Genomic DNA, 19,363 nt, shown 5'->3' with positions numbered 1-19,363 from the left:
TCACCAGTTACAGCCATGTCTAAGCATGTGGAAAAAAGTGGCTTTACAAGCCACACAGAGACAAAGAAAAGCATTGGGGGATAACACATGAAGGGAACCTCCTAGAACCAAATTTCTTTTTCCATTTGCTCTCTTTTGAGGAGAGAGAATAAATGGAGCTTGCAGTTCTGGGCTAGCTCTTTCCTGTCACCAGTTACAGCCATGTCTAAGCATGTGGAAAAACGTTACTTTACAAGCCGACATAGACAGACAAAAGCATGGGGGCTAACACATGAAGGGAACCTCCTAGCACCAAATTTCTTTTGCCATTTGGTGTATTTTGAGGAGAGAGACTAAATGGAGCTTGCAATTCTGGGCTAGCTCTTTGTTGTCACCAGTTACAGCCATGTCTAAGCATGTGGAAAAAGGTTGCTTTACAAGCCGCACAGAGACAAAGAAAATCATTGGGGGCTAACACATGAAGGGAACCTCCTAGCACCAAATTTCTTTTTCCATTTGCTCTCTTTTGAGGAGAGAGATTCGATATGGAGCTTGCAGAGAGACTAAATGGAGCTTGAAATTCTGGCCTAGCTCTTTCCTGTCACCAGTTACAGCCATGTCTAAGCATGTGGTAAAACGTTGCTTTCCAAGCCGCACAAACAAAAGCATTGGGGGCTAACACATGAAGAGAACCTCCTAGCACCAAATTTCTTTTTCCATTTGGTCTATTTTGAGGAGAGAGTCTAAATGGAGCTTGTAATTCTGGGCTAGCTCTTTGTTGTAACCAGTTACAGCCATGTCTAAGCATGTGGAAAAAAGTTGCTTTACAAGGCGCACAGAGGCAAAGAAAAGCATTGGGGGCTAACACATGAAGGGAACCTCCTAGCACGAAACTTCTTTTTCCATTTGGTGTATTTTGAGGAGAGAGTCTAAATGGAGCTTACAATTCTGGGCTAGCTCTTTCCTGTCACCAGTTACAGCCATGTCTGTGTATGTGGAAAAAGCATTGCTTTAGAAGCCGCACAGAGACAAAGAAAAGCATTGGGGGCTAACACCAGTTACAGCTATCTCTAAGCATGCCAGTATGCCTGTGCCCAGGCTGCCCAATTATAGATTGTGGTATCTTTAGGTTATGCCTTTAAAAATTTACCACAGATCATGATCAGAAGGTTGTAGAATGTAAATAAATCACTATTGGGTGTAAAAAGTAAAATAATGATGAATTCTGAACAATGAATTGGACAGATAACAAACATCAGCTAGCAATGAAAACAGTTTTTTTCTCTTTTTGCTTCTTTGGCTCTGGCTGATGCTTCTCCTGGCTTTACTGACCTGGGCTGCATTGCTTTTGTTGTGACTGATTGTGGTGGTTTGAGCTCTGAGTTTAGGAGCTCAAATGATAATAGATATAAATTCCTCCCCCAGCCCTTCTCCCTTTTTTCTCGGCAGGGTGGAGAGCGAGAGAAGAATTAAAAAAAAAAAAACTCATGAAAGAAATATTCTGAAGTCGGTTTGGAAGTAGGAGGAGTAAATTTTTTTCTTTTTTCACAAAAGGGAAAGGAAAAAAAAATTTTTACATATATATATATATATATATATATATCAGTAACAGGGGGGGTTCACAGAGGTGAGGGATGAGGGTAAGTGGGAAGGAAAATATACAAAACCAAGCCTGGATGGCCTTGTGTTCCCCTGGATGTCGGTGGATTCAGTTGAGAGAGAGAAAGGGCCCCAGCCACGTGGTCCGGTGCAGGAGACAGTGACAGCAACAGCAGCAGGAAGTCCTCTTGAGCAGACGAGGCAGGAAAAAGGGAAGAGCAGCAGGATATCCCCCCTTTTATAGGCTTGCTGGACAGGAAGGGGAAGTGGAATAGACCACCTCTGAGTCAGGGGACCACCTTCTCCCAGCAGGGGAGGGGACAAAGCCCTCCCCAGATTAAATTTCTTTTGTCCACCTGGGGCTGGGTGTGCCCCAGCACACTGATGTTAACAACTTCTCTGCTCTTTCTTTTGCCCCTTCTGTGTCCAAGGGGGGTAGTCATTATTAGAAGAAGAGATTGAAGTATGTAGGAGTTTCTCTTGCTCTTGACCATCTTGGGGGATTCCCATGGTGCCTGCTGAGGAAAATCTGCAACAAGAGTTCCTCTATATCCAGCAGAGTTGGCAGGCAGTTTGAGTAAGTGGGCATGGGGTTAGAAACCAAGAACTCTTGCCTGCAACCCCAGCTTACCCCACCTTGTGTGGGTGGCCTCACACAAGGCTCTGAGCACAGAGAAGGAAGCCAGCAGTTTCTGAGTGATAATCCCATGTTTGTCCTTTCTTAAAGCTTCCCACTGCAAGGAGGAACAGCTTTGCTCTGTGTAAATAAAGCAAGAGCTACTGCCAGCCCGTGAACCACACACTGCCCTACAGAGCTGCTAGAAGCATGGCAAGGCTTGAATACCAGTGGTGGAGCCAGGTGAGTGCTCCTATGTTGTCACTGTGGGAGAGTGGAAAGAGTCAGTGTGGCTTGGTGTGACTTCTGAGTGAGTATCTTCAATGTGACAAGTTTGTTTTCACACTCCTGCATACCATCAGCCAGTCTTTTGTTTTGTCTAACCAGGTAATGCCATCAGAAATCACAGTATCATAGGATCGTAGAATTGTCAGGGTTGGAAGGGACCTCAAGGATCATCCAGTTCCAACCCCCCTGCCATGGGCAGGGACACCTCACACTAGAGCAGGTTACTCACAGCCGCATCCATCCTGGCCTTAAAAACCTCCAGGGATGAAGCTTCCACCACTTCCCTGGGCAACCTGTTCCAGTGTCTCACCACCCTCATGGGGAAGAATTTCTTCCTAATGCCCTGCCCTGGACACCTAGAGTACTTGCCACAGCACTGTCAGGAATTTGTCAGCCCTGCCTTTGGTCCCAACTGCTGACCCCCTCCTGCCTGGTGGGCAAGCAGCTCTGTGGCAGCTACTAGTGTGTGCAGGAGGTTTGAAACCTATACTGGTGCAGGGGATTATTCCTCCCCTGGTGCAGGACTCTACACTTGTCCTGTTCAATTTCATCAGAAGATTTAAGAAGGTCTGCATGGTTGAATACACTTCCCTCATGAAACTACCAAAGCTGACCTGAACTAGGAAAATAATCAACATGAGCTTTGTCCTCTTTTTAAAGGCATTATGTGGCTTTCCTCCACCTGTTCTCCTCATCACTGACATGAAAAACATATCCAATGCTTTGCAGAAGAGGAGGGCACAGGCAGACATTTCCCCAGCTGTCGTTAAATTAAGTGTTGCAAGGAATGCAAATCTAGGGAGAGGCCAGATGATAGCATTGTTCCTAAGAAACTCTTGCCTGAAGGCATAAGATAGAGTGACTGTGGTGGTTGTAACTGAAAGGTAAGGTTGCTGTGTTTCATCAGAATGTGCTTCTGAGGCTCTCACTGCCTCTGGACAAAATCTTCACCTTTGGGAGCACTCCTAAAAAGAAGTGCAGGGCCACAAAGATGCTGAAGGAAGTGGAACAACTCCCTGCTGAGGAAAGGCTGAGGGAGCTGGAGCTCTATACATTGGGGGGAACCTTAGAGCTGTCTTCCAATGCCTGAAGGAATCCTGCAGGAAGGTTGCAGAGGGACATTGTATAAAGAGGTCTAGAGACAGGACAAGGGGGAATGGTTTGAAACTGAGGGAGGGCAGGGTTAGACTGGATCTTGGGAAGAAGTTCTTCAGTAGGAGGGTGGTGAGACTCTGGAGTAGGTTGCCCAGGGAGGCTGTGGATGCCTCCTTCTTGGGGGTGCTCAGGGCCAGGGTGGATGAGGCCTTGAGCAGCCAAATCTAGTTAAGAGTCTGGGAGGGAAGTTGGAGCAGATGGTCTCTGAGGTCCCTTCCAACCTAAGCTATTCTATGATTTTGTGAAATTGAGTGGAGGACACTGTTCCCTGTAAAATCATCATCTCTGGCTAGATGCTGCTTGTAATCGTCTTCATTCCAACTAGGGGTTAGTGCCATCTGCAGACTTTGCTTCAGGTGCTCAATCTCACACTACTAGCTCTGGAATGAACATAAGTACTGTATTGATTATGTGATTACCAGGATTAGTGAACTTCAGGGTGTCTATCTTGTTACAGCCATATGGGGAATTAATTCTGAGCCTCACTGCTATGACTCAAGCTGTGTTAATTGCCCGAGCCAGCAGCATAAAGCTCAATGTAGAACTCCTGAATGTTAAAATTCAATCAAAATCTTGGGTAGCATCTTGCTAATTGCAACATCTTGCTGAATACACAGGAAAACTGTATCACTTAGTAACCCTGGATATTAATCTAGAAGTACATATCTCTTTCAGGCAGCAGCAAACCTTTTCAGATCCTTAATTGGCATAAACCAATGAAGATCGCTTTGGGTTGGCTGTGTCCTCTATTTAAAAGGGAAAAAAAAAAACTTAAGAGGCACAACTGCTGGAAATTGGAGAAATAAAAGGTAAGATTTGATTGCAATAGAGTCAGTGTAACTGTTGATAATGGCTCTGGTTGCCTTAGAGGAATTAATAATACACCAACTAGGATGCAGCTTCCTAAATAGAAGAGAAATCTTAAAAGCCTGATTGAGTACAAGATGCTGTTTGTTTTCTTTTTTTTTTTTAACAAATACTTTAGTTTCACTTTATTCCATGCTTTGTCTTTGAACCAGAGGCAAGTTAGCACTGGCCCATCAAATTGCAGGAGAAACTTAATCAGCACCACTTTCCAGCGTTGATGCAAACAAATTGGCAAGATAAAACAACAAATAAGGTTCTGCAAAGCTTGTGCAATTGGTAGTCCCCTGGAGCAATTTGCATTAGCTGCTCAGTTTTGTGTCTCTTGGTGAAGGACACCAAGCTTTTTGCAATTATTTTTTGGTTGGGTGGACTTCTAATAGTCCGAAATTAAACCTTCAAAAGAGTTGTAAACACATCTGGAAGTGATTCTTAAACATGATGAGAGTGCTTGAACTGATATAGAATCCTAGAATCATGGAATGGTTTGTGTTGGAGGGGACCTCCAAAAGCCATCTAGGCTAACTCCCCTGCAGTAAGCAGGGACATTCACCACTAGACCAGGCTGCTCAGAGCTGTGTTGAGACTGACCTTGAATACCTCTATGGATGGGGCCTCAACTACCTCCCTGGCCAGCCTGTTCCAGTAGATTGGATATGTCTCTGCAGGAAAATTCTTCCTGAATGGCCTTGTTTATTTGAGGAGGGTGTTCCTTGACTCTCAAAACCTTGTGGTGTAGGGTGAGACCTGGGTGTCACTTTTCCCTGAGCTGGCTGCTCTTCTGAGGAGGGCTCCAAAGCTGATAACTGGTGCTCTGCTCTGAAAATGCTACAGCAAATGGTCTTAGTGATGTGTGGGAAGCTGTACCCAAAAGTACTAGATGACCTTGGGTAACACTGGGACAATGTAATTGTTACAGGCTCACAGGATGTTAGGGGTTGGAAATCACCTCTGGAGATCATCGAGTCCAAACCCCCCTGCCAGAGCAGGGCCATAGAACCTAGCACAGGTCACACAGGAGCACATCCAGATGGGTCTTGAAAGTTTCCAGAGAAGGAGTTTCCACAACCCCTCTGGGCAGCCTGTTCCAGTGCTCTGTGATCCTCACAATGAAGAAGTTCCTCCTCATGTTGAGGTGGAACCTCCTGTGCTGTAGTTTCTGTCCATTGCCCCTTATCCTATCACAGGTTGCAAGGACAAGGGGAAAGAGGAGGAATTTGCAGGAAAAAGGAAGGTGAAGAGCTTTAGCTGTTCTGTTGCTGGGTCTGCTGGGAGAGCGGTAGAAATATCTCTGTATGTAGCCAGGTGAATGGTGTATGTAGACCTGGAGATCTCTTCTATGCTGCCCTCTCTGCCACAGAAACAGCAGGGAGTTTCTTTTTGTAGGATTTTAGGGTGTTTTAGTGAGCAGTTCAGATGACCAAAACTACCCTTTCCAGCACTCTCCTAAGATGTTTTCTCTGTGCTGACAGCATCCTTCAGCTCTCTACAGCTAAAGCTTTGAAGTCACTGCTGCAATTGGCTTATGCACATCAGCAACATAGAATCATAGAATGGTTTGGGTTGGCAGGGACCTCCAAAGGTTGTCTGGTCCAACTTCCCTGCAGTGAGCAGGGACATCCTCCATTACATTGGGCTGCCCAAAGCCCTGTCAAGCCTAGCCTTGAATATCTCCAGGGATGGGGCCTCAACCACCTCCCTGGGCAACCTGTCCCAGTGTTCCACCGCCCTCATGGTGCAGAATTTATTCCTAACATCCAATGTAAATCTGCACTTCTCTAATTTCAGATCCTTGCCCCTTGTCCTACCACTGCAGGCCTTTGTAAACAGTCCCTCTGTAGCCTTCTTGTAGACCCCAGACTCTCCCTTGAGTCTTCCTTTCTCGAGGCTGAGCAACCCCAGCTCTCTCAGCCTGTCCTCATAGGAGAGGTGTTCCAGCCCCTTGATCATTTTTGTGACTGTCCTCTGGACCCTCTCCATCAGGTCCATGTCCTTCCAGTGTTGAGGACACCAGAGATGGATTCAGTACTCCAGGTGAGATCTCACCAGAGCGGAGTGGCAGAATCACCTCTCTTGATCTGCTGGCCAGGCTTCTTTCGATGCAGCCCAGGATGCTATTGGCCTTCTGGGCTGCAAGTGCCCATTGCTGGCTCATGTCCAGCTTCTCACCCATCAGAACTCCTAAGTCCTTTGTTGCAGGGCTGCTTTCTATAACCCTATTCCCCAGCCTGTACCATCTATGAATAAATACACAGAAGCATTTCCATTCTCTGTTATTTTGTAGTTCTCTTTGGCAGCTCTTGTGGTCTTTTCTTTTTCCCTTGCAACGTTTTCTTTGCCAAATGTCAATATTTTCATCTTTTCATTTTCATTTCATTTCATATGTAACCTGTAATTTTTGATTCATACCTGATAGGTGTCTGACTGGGGTGCCAGTCAAATGGTTTTAAGTTTGCTGTTCATATTCTGGTAATTTTGGAGCCACACTACTAGGAGGATACAACAGGATTATGTAATTTCTGGGATGTCTCCATTGGTTTGCCAATTTATAAACTGTTCCTGGCAATTATGAGCACTTGGATAAACTTCCCAGAATGACATCATTGGCAATGTACCTTTGAGTCGCTCAAGGCCTCCTATAACATGAATGAGTCAGAACAGAGATCTGATTTGCTTTGTTTCTGGTACACTCTTTGAAGGTGCAGCCTGTGACGTGTGGTATATCCCATGCCTGACTGCAGAGTTCCTTTGCCACCTCCGTTTCTCAGCTAGGTTTTGCCACTGCAGGATTGCATAACTTACTTTGGAAGAGCAATGTGGCATTTCCAAAAGTTCATCTCTCCTTGCATCTCCAGGTGGGCTCTGGAGCATCTGTCTCTCCATTCCAGTGGATGATGAGACAATACTTCAGTCCCCTGCTTTCTAGCAGCAGGGTAGCTAGCCTGGTTCATTGAGATTCTATTTGTCAATATTGGACTTGGGCCATCCTGGCAATCCACATACCTCACACATGCTCATTACAACCAAGTGGTGTTGTGTTGTGTTCAGCCTGGAGAAGAGGAGGCTCTGTGGAGACCTAATAGCAGCCTGCCAGTACCTGAAGGGGGTTACAAGAAGGATAGGGAGAAACTGTTTGCAAAGGCCTGCAGTGACAGGACAAGGGGCAATGGCTTTAAGCTGGAGAAGAGCAGATTTAGATTGGATTTTAGGAGCAAGTTCTTCACTGTGGGGGTGGTAGAACACTGGAACAGGTTGCCCAGGGAGGTGGTTGAGGTCCCATCCCTGGAGATGTTCAAGGTAAGACTCAACGAGGCCCTGGGCAACCTGATCTAGTTGGGGATGTCCCTCCTGACTGCGGGGAGGTCAGACTGGATGACCTTTGGAGGTCCCTTCTGGCCCAGACCATTCTATGATTCTATGAAGTGTGGTTGGTTGTAAAGGGTTTGCTGTGAGTGAAGCACAGCTTTCATTTCAGGGTTCTGTCAATACTTAATACTTGCTTGACTAGCAAACAGGTAGCTGGGCATTCTTTAATGTGCCTGGAGATGTTGTAATCACAGAATCACAGAAACATTCGGGTTGGAAAAGACCCTCAGGATCACCAAGTCCAACCCAGAACCCTACTCTACAAAGTTCACCCCTAACCGGTATCCCCAGGCTCCATATCCAAACCTCCTTTAAACACATCCAGGCTTGGTGACTCAACCACCTCCCTGGGCAGCACATTCCAATGCCTGACCACTCTTGCTGTGGAAAACTTCCTCCTAATGTCCTAAGGTTGGTAACTGAGCCTTATGGAAGTTCTCCTAATCAAGCAACAGGGCAGATCCTTCCCCACTGTGCTGATTGCTCTGGTACCACTTCAGTGCTTTAAACAAAGTCAGTGCCTCCCTGAAGGTGCTGCCATACTCCTCATCAGGATGGAGCCCTTGTATGAAGGAGCTGGAAATAGCTGTGGTAGACTAAATGATGCCCAGGTAGAGGGACACTGAAGGGAGGTGTCCAAAAATTCTGGCAGGAAGAGCTTGCTGTGCTCTTTGGACTCCCACTGTGCTGCTTTAACTGATGCATCATGTGATATGGAGTGGGACAGAAGGGGAAAGGTGTAACTGACAAAGGAGTTCTTTCCTAGAAGAAGTTGTCTGGAATTAGGGAACTCACACCTAGGTCTAAACTGCTCCTCTGCAAGAATTTTGTGCATATTGGAAAAGTTACAAAGGCTGGGTGAAGCAGGTGGGGATGCTTCACTTTGGGTTTTCCTGTCTGGCAGAGCAGGGACCTCAAACATGGAGATCATGAAGGCTAAGATGGGTGAAAAGGCAGAAGCTCATTTAGGGTCTGCTGGTATCTTACGCCTGAGAAGCTTGCTTCAAGCAGAGGCCATCTGACTTCTTCAGGTGAGAGAGGACAGCATGTGCCCATTTTCTACCTCTCAAAGGGGAAAACCAGGCACCCTACTGCCTCTATCACTGTTTCAGCCTCTGTCTCCAGAGCTCTGCACCTTGTTTCTGGTCCTGACTTGTTGGGAATGTAGTTCTGATACTTGTGTTAAAGAGTGCCAGCATAGGAGGTGCCACCCAAGGTGAAACGTGCCAGCTGCCAAATGAGCTACAGCAGCTACTGGAGGAGGTGGTGGAATTCCAAAAGTAGGAGTGCATGGTTTTCAACTGCAGGACACTCAGGCTGGAAGAAGCCAGCTGGCTTGATCCTGGAATGCACAAGAACTGATGTGAGGAGGAGAATCCGTAGCTCCACACCAAGAAGCCAGACACTTGGTGGTCTTTTCTGCAACCATGTCTCCCCTCCACTGAGGCCAGAGGTAAGAAACAAGGTGCAGAGGAGCAGGGATGGAGGTCCACTGCCCTCATCTTCAAGGAAGTCAAAGGTTTAAGACTTTGTCCTAATGAGGCCTGGGGTGTTATTCTGCCATATGGACATACCTGTGGATCCTTCATCCTATGATTGTGTTCTCAGCCAGCTTCCTAGGTTGCTAATCTGCTTAGGCAGTACTACAGGCTCACCCAATTAGAGTGGAAGTGTTCAGGTAATTCTTCCAAGCTAAGCATAGAAGCCTAGATGAGGAATGCCTCGCTGTGCCAGAGAAGCTGACTTGAGGGCTCTAACCTTTGTGGTTGTGGGAACAAGTACCTTGAAGGTGGCAACAGGAAGACTTCAACTGTTTGGGGAGAAAAGCACAGGCACAAAGGAAGGTTTACATCAGTTTTTCTGGATGATGAAGACTGAGAACCACAGGAGGAAAACAGTAAACTTATTAGGGGATGGGAAATGGGGAAGTGGTGAATAGATAACATAGTAAGGTTCATTTTGCACCAAATGGAAGTGCTTTCTTGGAACTAAGAAGTTATTGGGACTAAAGTTGCCAGCTGAGTAAAGAAGCTGGAGAATTTGTCATAGTGCTGGCTATGTCAGTGGCACTTCTGATTTCAGAACCTGTTATGGAGTGTGTATTTTGGTTTGATTTCCTCCATAGAGGAGGAACCAGCTGACAAAAAAAAAAGAATGGAAGGTAGTTCTGGTGAATGTAGTCATGAAACATTCCCTGAAGAGAGCTCAGTGGTTTAGGAACAAGATGGAGGGTAAAAATCAGATGTCTGTATAAGATATTAAATGTAGATACCTGATTACTTGGCTATTGACACTTGGGTCTGGATATTTAAATGTGCTCATCAAAGAGCTGCTTCTGCAGTCAGCCTTGTTGGTAGAACAAAGAATCCTTTCTGTGTGTCCACAACAGACCTGCATGCCTGAGACACTCTTTTTCCAGAATGTGATTTTAACCTTTGAGGGTCCCTTCCAACCTGATGCAGTCTGTGAAATAGAATAAACACTACTTTTATTGTCATTCTTTTGTTGTTGTTGTTGAAGCTCAGCCCCCAAGATGTTGAAGGGAGTGGAGAAGAGGAAGTCCCACATGAACAGAAGGAAAAACTTTTTCACTGTGAGGGTGGCAGAGCCCTGGAGCAGGCTGCCCAGAGAGGTTGTGGAGTCTCCTTCTCTGGAGACTTTCAAAACCTGCCTGGGTGTGTTCTTGTGTGACCTGCCCTAGGTGATGCTGCTGTGGCAGGGGGGGTTTGACTTGATGACCTTTTGAGATCCCTTCCAACCCCTAACACTCTCTAATTCTGTGATTAGTTATGCTGTTGACAGTCTCATTGGGTATTTTTAAAAATGTTTTTCTTTTCTTTCAGCCTAGGGGTTTCATATTTTAAATCTAGGTTCTGCTCTGTCTGTTTTCCTCAATGTTTTCCATCTTATGTCTAAAAACTAGGAGAGAACAGTCTGCTTGCTGAGGTGTATTCTGGGTGTCCCAATGTAACATGTCCCAATTGCATATATGGATTTTGTAATCTTTTGACCTATTGCTTGCACAATGTGGATTAAGTTAATTATTTATAGCTTGTCAGGACAGCTGTTGAAGTATCCTATGCAATGCAGGAGGAGTTGAATCTTACAGGAAATCACATTACTGTGCTTTGTCAGGCTGGGTATGGCCAGAAACCTTCTTAATTTTTTGCCTGATAAACAAAGATATCACATTAGTCCTGGGCATTAATTTGTCTGTGCTCACAATTGTTTTTTAAATCTGCCTTAGAAGTGTCTCTGCCCTTCCCTCTCTCTAGATATTGGCTTTTCCAGCTTTGAGTGGTTACACCTCTGCCTCGTGGCCCTTCTAGAAAAGCCATGGACTATGGTTTGTGACCATCTCAAGTTGTGCAGAGCAGCCACTAGATGGCACGGCCCAGACGGGGAAGAGCAAGCTGATGATCCACTAAGGCTCACCGAGCACAGATACTTGCTCACCTTAATCATCCATATAAGCTCTCTAGTTTGTTGTTGGTTTTTGGTGTTTTGTTGTTGTTGTTCTTTCGGCTTTTGTTTTGTTTTGGTTTGGGTTTTTTTGCAGATCCTCTTTCTTCTTTTACTCACAGAATCACAGAATGGTTTGGGTGGAAAGGTCCTTAAAGATCATTTAGTTCCATCATCCCTGCCATGTGTTGAAACTCTCCTCAACCTAGACTGGGTTACTCAATGTCCTGTCCAGCCTGGCCTTGGATGTTTCCAGGGAGGGGACTTCTCTGGGCAACCTGTTTTGAGTGTCTCACCCCACTCAGAGCAGACAATTTCTTTCTTATATCTAATTTAAGTCTACCCTCTTTCAGTTTAAAGCCATTACCTCTTGTCTTGTCACTGTGCCATTATAAGTAATCACTTTCCAGCTCTCCTGTAGGCCCCCTTTCACTACTGGAAAGCTGCTGTAAGGTTTCCCTGGAGCCTTCTCCAGGCTGAACAACCCCAGCTCTCTCAGCCTGCCTTTGTATGAGAGATGCTCCAGCCCTCGGAACGTCTTTGTGGCCCTTCTCTGGATTTGCTCCAACATGTCCATGTCCTCTGTATGTTGTGACCCCCAGAACTGAATGAACTGTTCCAGGTGGGGTCTTGCCAGAGCAGAGTGAGGAGGGAGAATCACATCCATTGACCTGGTGGTCTTGCATCTACTGATGCAGCCCAGGATACTGTTGTCAGTGTCTGCTTATAAGAAGGGTTGCTGCATCGAAGCTGGTCTCACAAAGTCTTAGTCTGGAGGGGCTGCCATCAGTGGATAGTGAGCCACAGCCCACTGCTAGGGTCCTGCTGAGGGCTCTGAAGGGACCAGAGCAGGGCAGGCAAGAGAATTATCTTGCTGGTGCCCCTCTGGCTATCCCTGCATGCCCTCAGTGGCTGCAGGGCCTGGGCACTGTCTGCCAGGCCCTTGACCTTCTCTCTGGTACTGCTGCTGTCCTCTCCAGCTGACCAGCTCTGGGATCCTCTCCCTCTGCTCAGCCAATAGGGGCCTGCTCTTTGCTAACTGCTGCTCAGTCAGGCAGACACTGACCATGAAAGCTGTGTTTTTCTTTCCCTTTAAGTTTATCCTGAACATTGTGTCACCTTTTTGTATCCAAACCTCCTCTTGCGTCAGTGGAGGTGAGGGATCAAGGACAATTATGGTTTTCCTTGCAAGAAATGCTGATGTGAACACCTGTCAGGTTGGGACACCTAAGAAACTTGAAGTGTGGGAAAAAAAAGAAACCACCACATAAGTCTCATAAAATCAAAGATACAGCCAATGGTGCCACAAAAGTGGAGGGTACTCAGGTTTGTCTGCGTGTATTTTTGGTTGGGTTTCGTTTTTTGTTTTGTTTTGGTTTTTTTATTAGTGGTTTTAATGTCCAAAATATTTCTTGTGCTAAAGAGATTGTCCTGAGAGAGAAGGAAGAAGTGTGAACAGCTATCCATGAAACCATTCTGTTTATGTCTTGGGAAACTGCAACATTACTCAAGCTGAGTGGCTGTGCTCAATACAGACCTTGACACATATAAGATGTAGTGGACATCTAGGAGGTGGGACAACAGATTCACAGGTTGCATTGGGTTGGAAGGGAACCTCAAAGGTCATCTTGTCCAACCCCCCTGCACTCAGCAGGGACACCTCCAATGAGATCAGGCGGCCCAGGGACACATCCTAATTATCTTCAGGGACAGGGCCTCAACCACATCCCTGAGTAACCTGTGCCAGTATTTCTCCATTCTCATTGTGATGAACTTCCCCCTGATGTCCAACCTAAATCTCCCCTGCCCCAGGTTCAAACCACTGTCCTTCATCCTACCACCACAAGCCCTTCTGAACAGTCCCTCCCCAGCCTTCCTCTAGGTCCTCTTCAAATATTGAAGTGCAGCTCTAAGGTCTCCCCAGAGCCTTCTCTCCTCCAGGCTGAATATCCAAATTCTTTCAGTCTGCCTTGATAGGAGAAGTGCTCTGGCCATCTAATTACCTTTGTGGCCCTCCTCTGGACCTGCACCAACCAGTCCATGTCTCTCTTATTTTGGGGGACCCACAGCTGGACACAGTACTGCAGAGTGGCAGAATCACCTCTCTTGGTCTGCTGGCCACATTCCTTTTGATGCAGCCCAGGCTGCCATTGGCTTTCTGGGTTGCAAGTGCCCATTGTTGGCTCATGTCCAGCTTCTCATCCACCTCTCTAAACAATCCTGCTCTTGGAAATTCACTGGATTAGGCACTGTGGAATAAGCAACTCTATAGCTGCTTCATATTCCACATAAAAAAAAAAAACCCAAAAACCAAAAAAACAACCCTTCCTGGAAAACTGGTAGTACTTGTGTTCTTCAGGCTTATGTTGCTTTCAAGCCTTTCAGGTCAGTGTGGGAAAACAGTCTGGTCTGTTTACTTTTGTTTTAATTGATCTTACTTTGACTTTGCATCCTTTTGCTGGGGCATCAGCACTGGGAACTGTAAATAAAGCAAAGATCTGTCACTGTAATGTTTCAGTCAACAAGGGATAGGCTTGGATTCAGATTCTAGTCTCAGAGAAAACAGTGGGTGGGTTCTCACTAGGTGGAATTATTCAGAAAGCACCTGATGTTTATTTAACTTCTGTCTCACTGAGTACTCTTGAAAATTCCACCCTTGGTGTCGTCACTGTTTGTCCTGCTGTTTGGTCGGGTCATCTAACTTCTCTGTACTGCAATAAGTTCTTCTGTAAGATGAGAGACTCAGATTGGCTTGTAACTTAGGTTGGAAGGGACCTCAGAGGTCATCTGCTCCAACCTCCCCACCAAGGGCAGGATGTTTCTCAACTAGACTTAGCTGCTCAAGGCTTCATCCAACCTGGCATTGAACACCCCCATGGAGGGGGCACCCACAACCTCCCTGGGCAACCCATTCCAGAGTCTCACCACCCTCTTACTGAAGAACTTCTTCCTAAGCTCCAGTCTAACCCTGTTCTGCCTCAGCTTCAAACCATTCCCCCTTGCCTTGTCTCTAGACACCCTTATGAAACGTCCCTCTCCAGCCTTCCTGCAGGCTCCTTTCAGGTATTGGAAGGCAGCTCTAAGATTCCCCCCTAGTCTTCTCCAGGCTGAACACCCCCAGATCCCTCAGCCTATCCTCAGAGCAGAGGTGTTCCAGCCTTTGGACCATCTTTAAGACCCTCCTCTGGACTCAGTCTAGCAGTTCTATGTCCTTCCACTGGCCTCTCTCAGTTTTTTTCCTTCTTTTCTTGAGAGGCTTTTGTTTTAGATTGCAAGCTTTGTGGCACAGAAACTGAAACCTCTCCCTCTTATTGGAATTATTCTTTTGTGGTAACAAACCAAATCATGTTATAGCACTATTTCTGCAACTCTCCTGGGGCAGAAATGTCAGATCTTGTACATACAGAATTCACTTCAGGACTAGAACCATCACAATCTTCACGGGAAATGGATCTGAAATTCTGAATCCAACTCCACTGTGTTTTATTTAGACAGAAGTGCTTCTGCTTTGTTCAAGGAGGTAAAAGCTTTTTTGTGTTGTCTTTAATGAATATTGTTGGCTACTCTGACCACTTAACTGGAGATGCTTTGTCTGGCTCTGATTTATCTCCTAAAAGGATCACTGCAAAAACATTGCAAAGAAACCTGGGTTTACCTAACAGAAGCCAGCCAGAGGTGTGATTGGACATTCCTCTATTGCTAGCAATAGAGATAACAGAGAGCAGAAAACAACTATCAGGCTGTTATCAATATCTACAGACCCAACCTTGTTAACCATTAGGGCACACTTGTCCCTGGTGTTCACACATAGAATCATAGAATTGTCAGGGTTGGGACCTGGAAGGGACCTCAAGGATCATCTAATTCCAACCCCCCTGCCATGGGCAGGGACACCTCACACTACATCAGGTTGCTCACAACCACATCCAACCTGGCCTGAATTTCCAGGGATGGAAGGGGATCTTTAGTCTTAGTCTTTCATCATTTTTTACTCAAGTATTTTTCCAAGCTGTTTGGTTAAATCCCATCTTACAATCTTCCTTAACAAGGTTGTTAATCATGTTCCCATGAAGATACATCAGCAGCATTCCCCTGCAAGTGCAGGTATGTCTGTATCCCGCTTAGGTGCCTGCATTAGTCATGCTGCACATTTTATTGCAACAGCCCTGTAATTATTTTGTTGGCAGATATCTCAGCCTCATTTGGCCTGCTTGAATTCTGCAAAGCATCCTCCTGCCAAGTTGTGAAAATTCTCAGCTTTGTCTTTTGTGTTGGGATATAAACTAATACAGGATACAAAGTAACTACAGTGGGGGAAACCAGATCTGTTACGAAAAGGAAGCCCCTCCAGTTCAAAAGGGAGAGGAAAACTGGCACATTTGTCATCAGGTGGTACAAAGGACAGTCCTGTCAGAGGACTGGAAGTTCTACCACATGAGGAAGGGCTGAGAGAACTGGGTTTCTTCAGCCTTGAGAAGAGAAAGCTTAGGGGAGACCTTATTACCACATACTAAGCTGGAACAAAGGATGGTCCACATCAACATGAGCAGAAACTTCTTTTCCGTGAGGGTGCTGGAGCATTGGAGCAGGCTGCCCAGAGAGGTTGTGGGATCTCCCTCTCTGGAGACATTCCAAACCTGCCTGGATGTGTTCCTGTGTGACCTGCCCTAGGTGATGCTGCTTTGGCAGGGGTCTTGGACTGGATGATCCTGAGAGGTTCCTTCCAACTCCTAACATTCTGTGATTCTGTAGCTGATATCAGAAGTTTGACAGTGAGCCATCTGCTATACAGACAAGAGAAAACTAAATTTAATGATCTTCTGAGAGAAATTCATCCATACCTTCACAGGGGCAGAAGAAAACATGCAAGGCAGAATTTTGTGTAGAGGCTGTCTTCTGTGAAGAAAAGCAATGGAAAATTGTGCTGTGCAAGATAGGTATGGGCACTGGCTTTGACTTTAAGTGGCCCAGAAGCTCCTACTTGCCTGCTCAGGGGTGCTGTAATATCAGGATGGTATTTGATGCCAGAGAGGGGATGCTTTAGCAGCTGTTCAGGAGAGTGAAGTTGTTACCTTCCTCCCCTTTCCTCTCTGAAACATCTGCTGGAGACAATGCTTCCAATTGTGACAAAGACAGCAGACAGTCTCTGCAAGGGGACTCTGCTTCCTTCTTGTGCATCCTGGGGCAGAATTATGTTGACTTAATACAAAAGATAACACCAGGAATATCAGCAGATGAAGATAAAGAAAGGCCAAGAGGGAAGATTAAAATACCTTACTTATTTTGTTAAGTTAGGATGCCAGGACAGGAGGCTGAAGTTTCTCTCTCATGGTAACAGGCAACTGATAGGTGTCAAGGTAGCTGCTGCTGAAGACAAGGAATGTATACTAAAAAAAACCTGCTTGAAGACAAGTTGTTTTCCAAGTCAACTATCTGAAACATCTTTTTGTTTGGTCCACAGGAACTGGGTAATGAAAGAAAAGCCACAGAAATCCTGCTTTGCTACTTGTTCTGAAGGCTGCTGTCACCCAGTGCTTCTCAACAGAAGGCACAATTCACTCCTGCCAGAGGAAGCCAGATGCTAGCACTAGGACAAAGAATTATAATTAAACTCCACCCATCTCTAAAAGCAGGTGAAGAGATTGTAATTAATGAAATGAATCCATACAATTATACAATATTCATACAATTATAAGCTGAGCATGGAATGATTAAGTGATTCATGAATAATGAGCAAGTACCCACTCACAAACCTCAATGAGGAGATCCAATTCGTAGTTGCTTTGTGACCAGGAGGTTTTTCAAACCTGTATCTGTAACCAGAAAGGAATTTGGATACCTCATGAGGAAGTGAATGAAACATGAGATTTTTTTAAAAAAAGATTTTTATTACTTGGAGAAATCCCATTGAAAAAAATAAGCAAATGCCCTTAATTTCATACTTATTTGGCAGTTTGATGGATTAGATTTTTCATTTGTTATTGCAAAGTAGTAAGTTTTCACAAGGGCTTGTAGTGATAGGACAAGAGGGAATGGATTGAAGCTTGAGGATGGCAGGCTTAGGCTGGAGATTAGGAAGAAATTCTTTCCAGTGAAGGTGGTGAGACACTGGAACAGGTTGCCCAGGGAGGTTGTGGATGCCCCCTCCCTGGAAGTGTTCAAGGCCAGGTTAGATGAGGCCTTGAGCAACTTGGGCTAGTGGGAGGTGTCCCTGCCCATGGCAGGGGGGGGTGTGTGGAACTAGGTGATCTTTAAGGTCCCTTCCAACCCAAACCATTCTATGAAGCTATGAATCTACTGCCTGTGTTGGGAGCCAGAAAAGATTCTGAGATCTTTTAGGAGACTCTCCTAGTAAACTATGAATGTCCCTATCAAGTCAGATAAAAGGTCCAGGTCTTTCAGGAGCCTGTCTTCAAGAGTGGTCAATAGGTGATGCCAAGGAGAAGAGCAGATATCCTCAGGCAACATTCTCTGCCTTCACTTGCACTGTCTGTAATCAATGCTGGGTGATTATTTATTTATTCTAAAAGGCATATACAGAGATGATAGAATCACAGAATTGTTTTGGTTGGAAAAGCCCTCTTAAGATCATCAAGTCCAACTGTCACCACCATGACCATTAAACCATCTTTACATGTTTCTTGAACACATCTGGGGACAACGGGCACCACCTCCCTGGGCAGCCTGTTCCAATGCCTGACCACTCCTTCAGTAAAGAAGTTTTTCCTAATCTCCAACCTAAACCTCCCCTGGCACAGCTTCAGGCCATTTCTTCTCATCCTATCAGCTGATACAAGGGAGAAGAGACCAACCCTTACATTCACAACAAAGCAACACAACCACCAATAGTTTGTGGGGTACTGCATTAAAGCACTGGCTTGGGACTTTGTTTTCTGTGCTACCTTCCTCACCAAACTGCTCCTTGTAAAGCCCTCCACAGAATCCTGCCTGTAATTTTTCCCCTCCCGTTTCCCACAAGAGGGACAGGATGACTTTTATGAAAAGTCCCTCTCCAGCTTTCCTGTAGGATGCCTTTGGATATTGAAAGGCAGCTCTAGCCCCCTCCCCCCCCCCCACCTGGAGTCTTCTCTTCTCCAGGCTGAACAACCCCAGCTCCCTCAGCATGTCCTCATAGCAGAGGTGTTCCAGCCCTTGAATCATCTTTGTGGCCTTCCTCTGGACTCACTCCAACAGCTCTGTGTCCTCCTTATGATGGAGACATTAGAACTGGACACAGTATTGGAGGTGGGGTCTCAGCAGAGCAGAGCCAAGGGTCAGAATCCCCTCTCTTGCCCTGCTGACCACACTGCTTTTGATGCCGCCCAGAATATGATTTGCCTTCTGGGCTGCATGAGCATATCTATACATACATAATCAGTTGGTGGGTCAAAAATAAACATTATGATGGAATATCATAGGATGCTGTTTACTGGTTTAGCAGAAATGGAATGTGTCCAGAGAAGGGCCATGAGGATGATCAAAGGGCTGGAGCTGCTCTCCTGTGGAGACAGACTGAAAGAGTTGAGGTTGTTCAGTTTGGAGAAGAGAAGGCTCCAAGGAGACTTTATTGTGGCCTTCCAGTATCTGAAGGGGGCCTACAAGAAAGCTGGGGAGGGACTTTTTAGGATGTCAGGTAGTGATAGGACTAGGCGAAATGGAACAAAACTAGAAATGGGTAGATTCAGATTGGATGTTAGGATGAAATTCTTCCCCATGAGGGTGGTGAGACACAGGAACAGGTTGCCCAGGGAGGTGGTAGAAGCCTCATCCCTGGAGGTTTTGAAGGGCAGGCTGGATGTGGCTGTGAGCAACCTGCTCTAGTGTGAGGTGTCCCTGCCCATGGCAGGGGGGTTGGAAATGGATGATCCTTGGGGTCCCTGCCAACCTTGACAATTCTGTGATTCTCTTTACCTGTAAGTTATCACTGAAAATTTGCATGTGAGATTCCTTAAAGAAGCTCTGCCATGCTTACAAATATTCTTTATAGCTAAGAACATTGTGGTGCATTGTGGAAAACAGGGATTAGGAGGCTAA

This window comes from Indicator indicator, chromosome 2, assembly GCF_027791375.1.
Source record: "Indicator indicator isolate 239-I01 chromosome 2, UM_Iind_1.1, whole genome shotgun sequence".
Taxonomy (NCBI): domain Eukaryota; kingdom Metazoa; phylum Chordata; class Aves; order Piciformes; family Indicatoridae; genus Indicator; species Indicator indicator.
The sequence above is the reverse complement of the archived record's forward strand: the minus strand, read 5'-3'. Positions refer to the sequence as shown.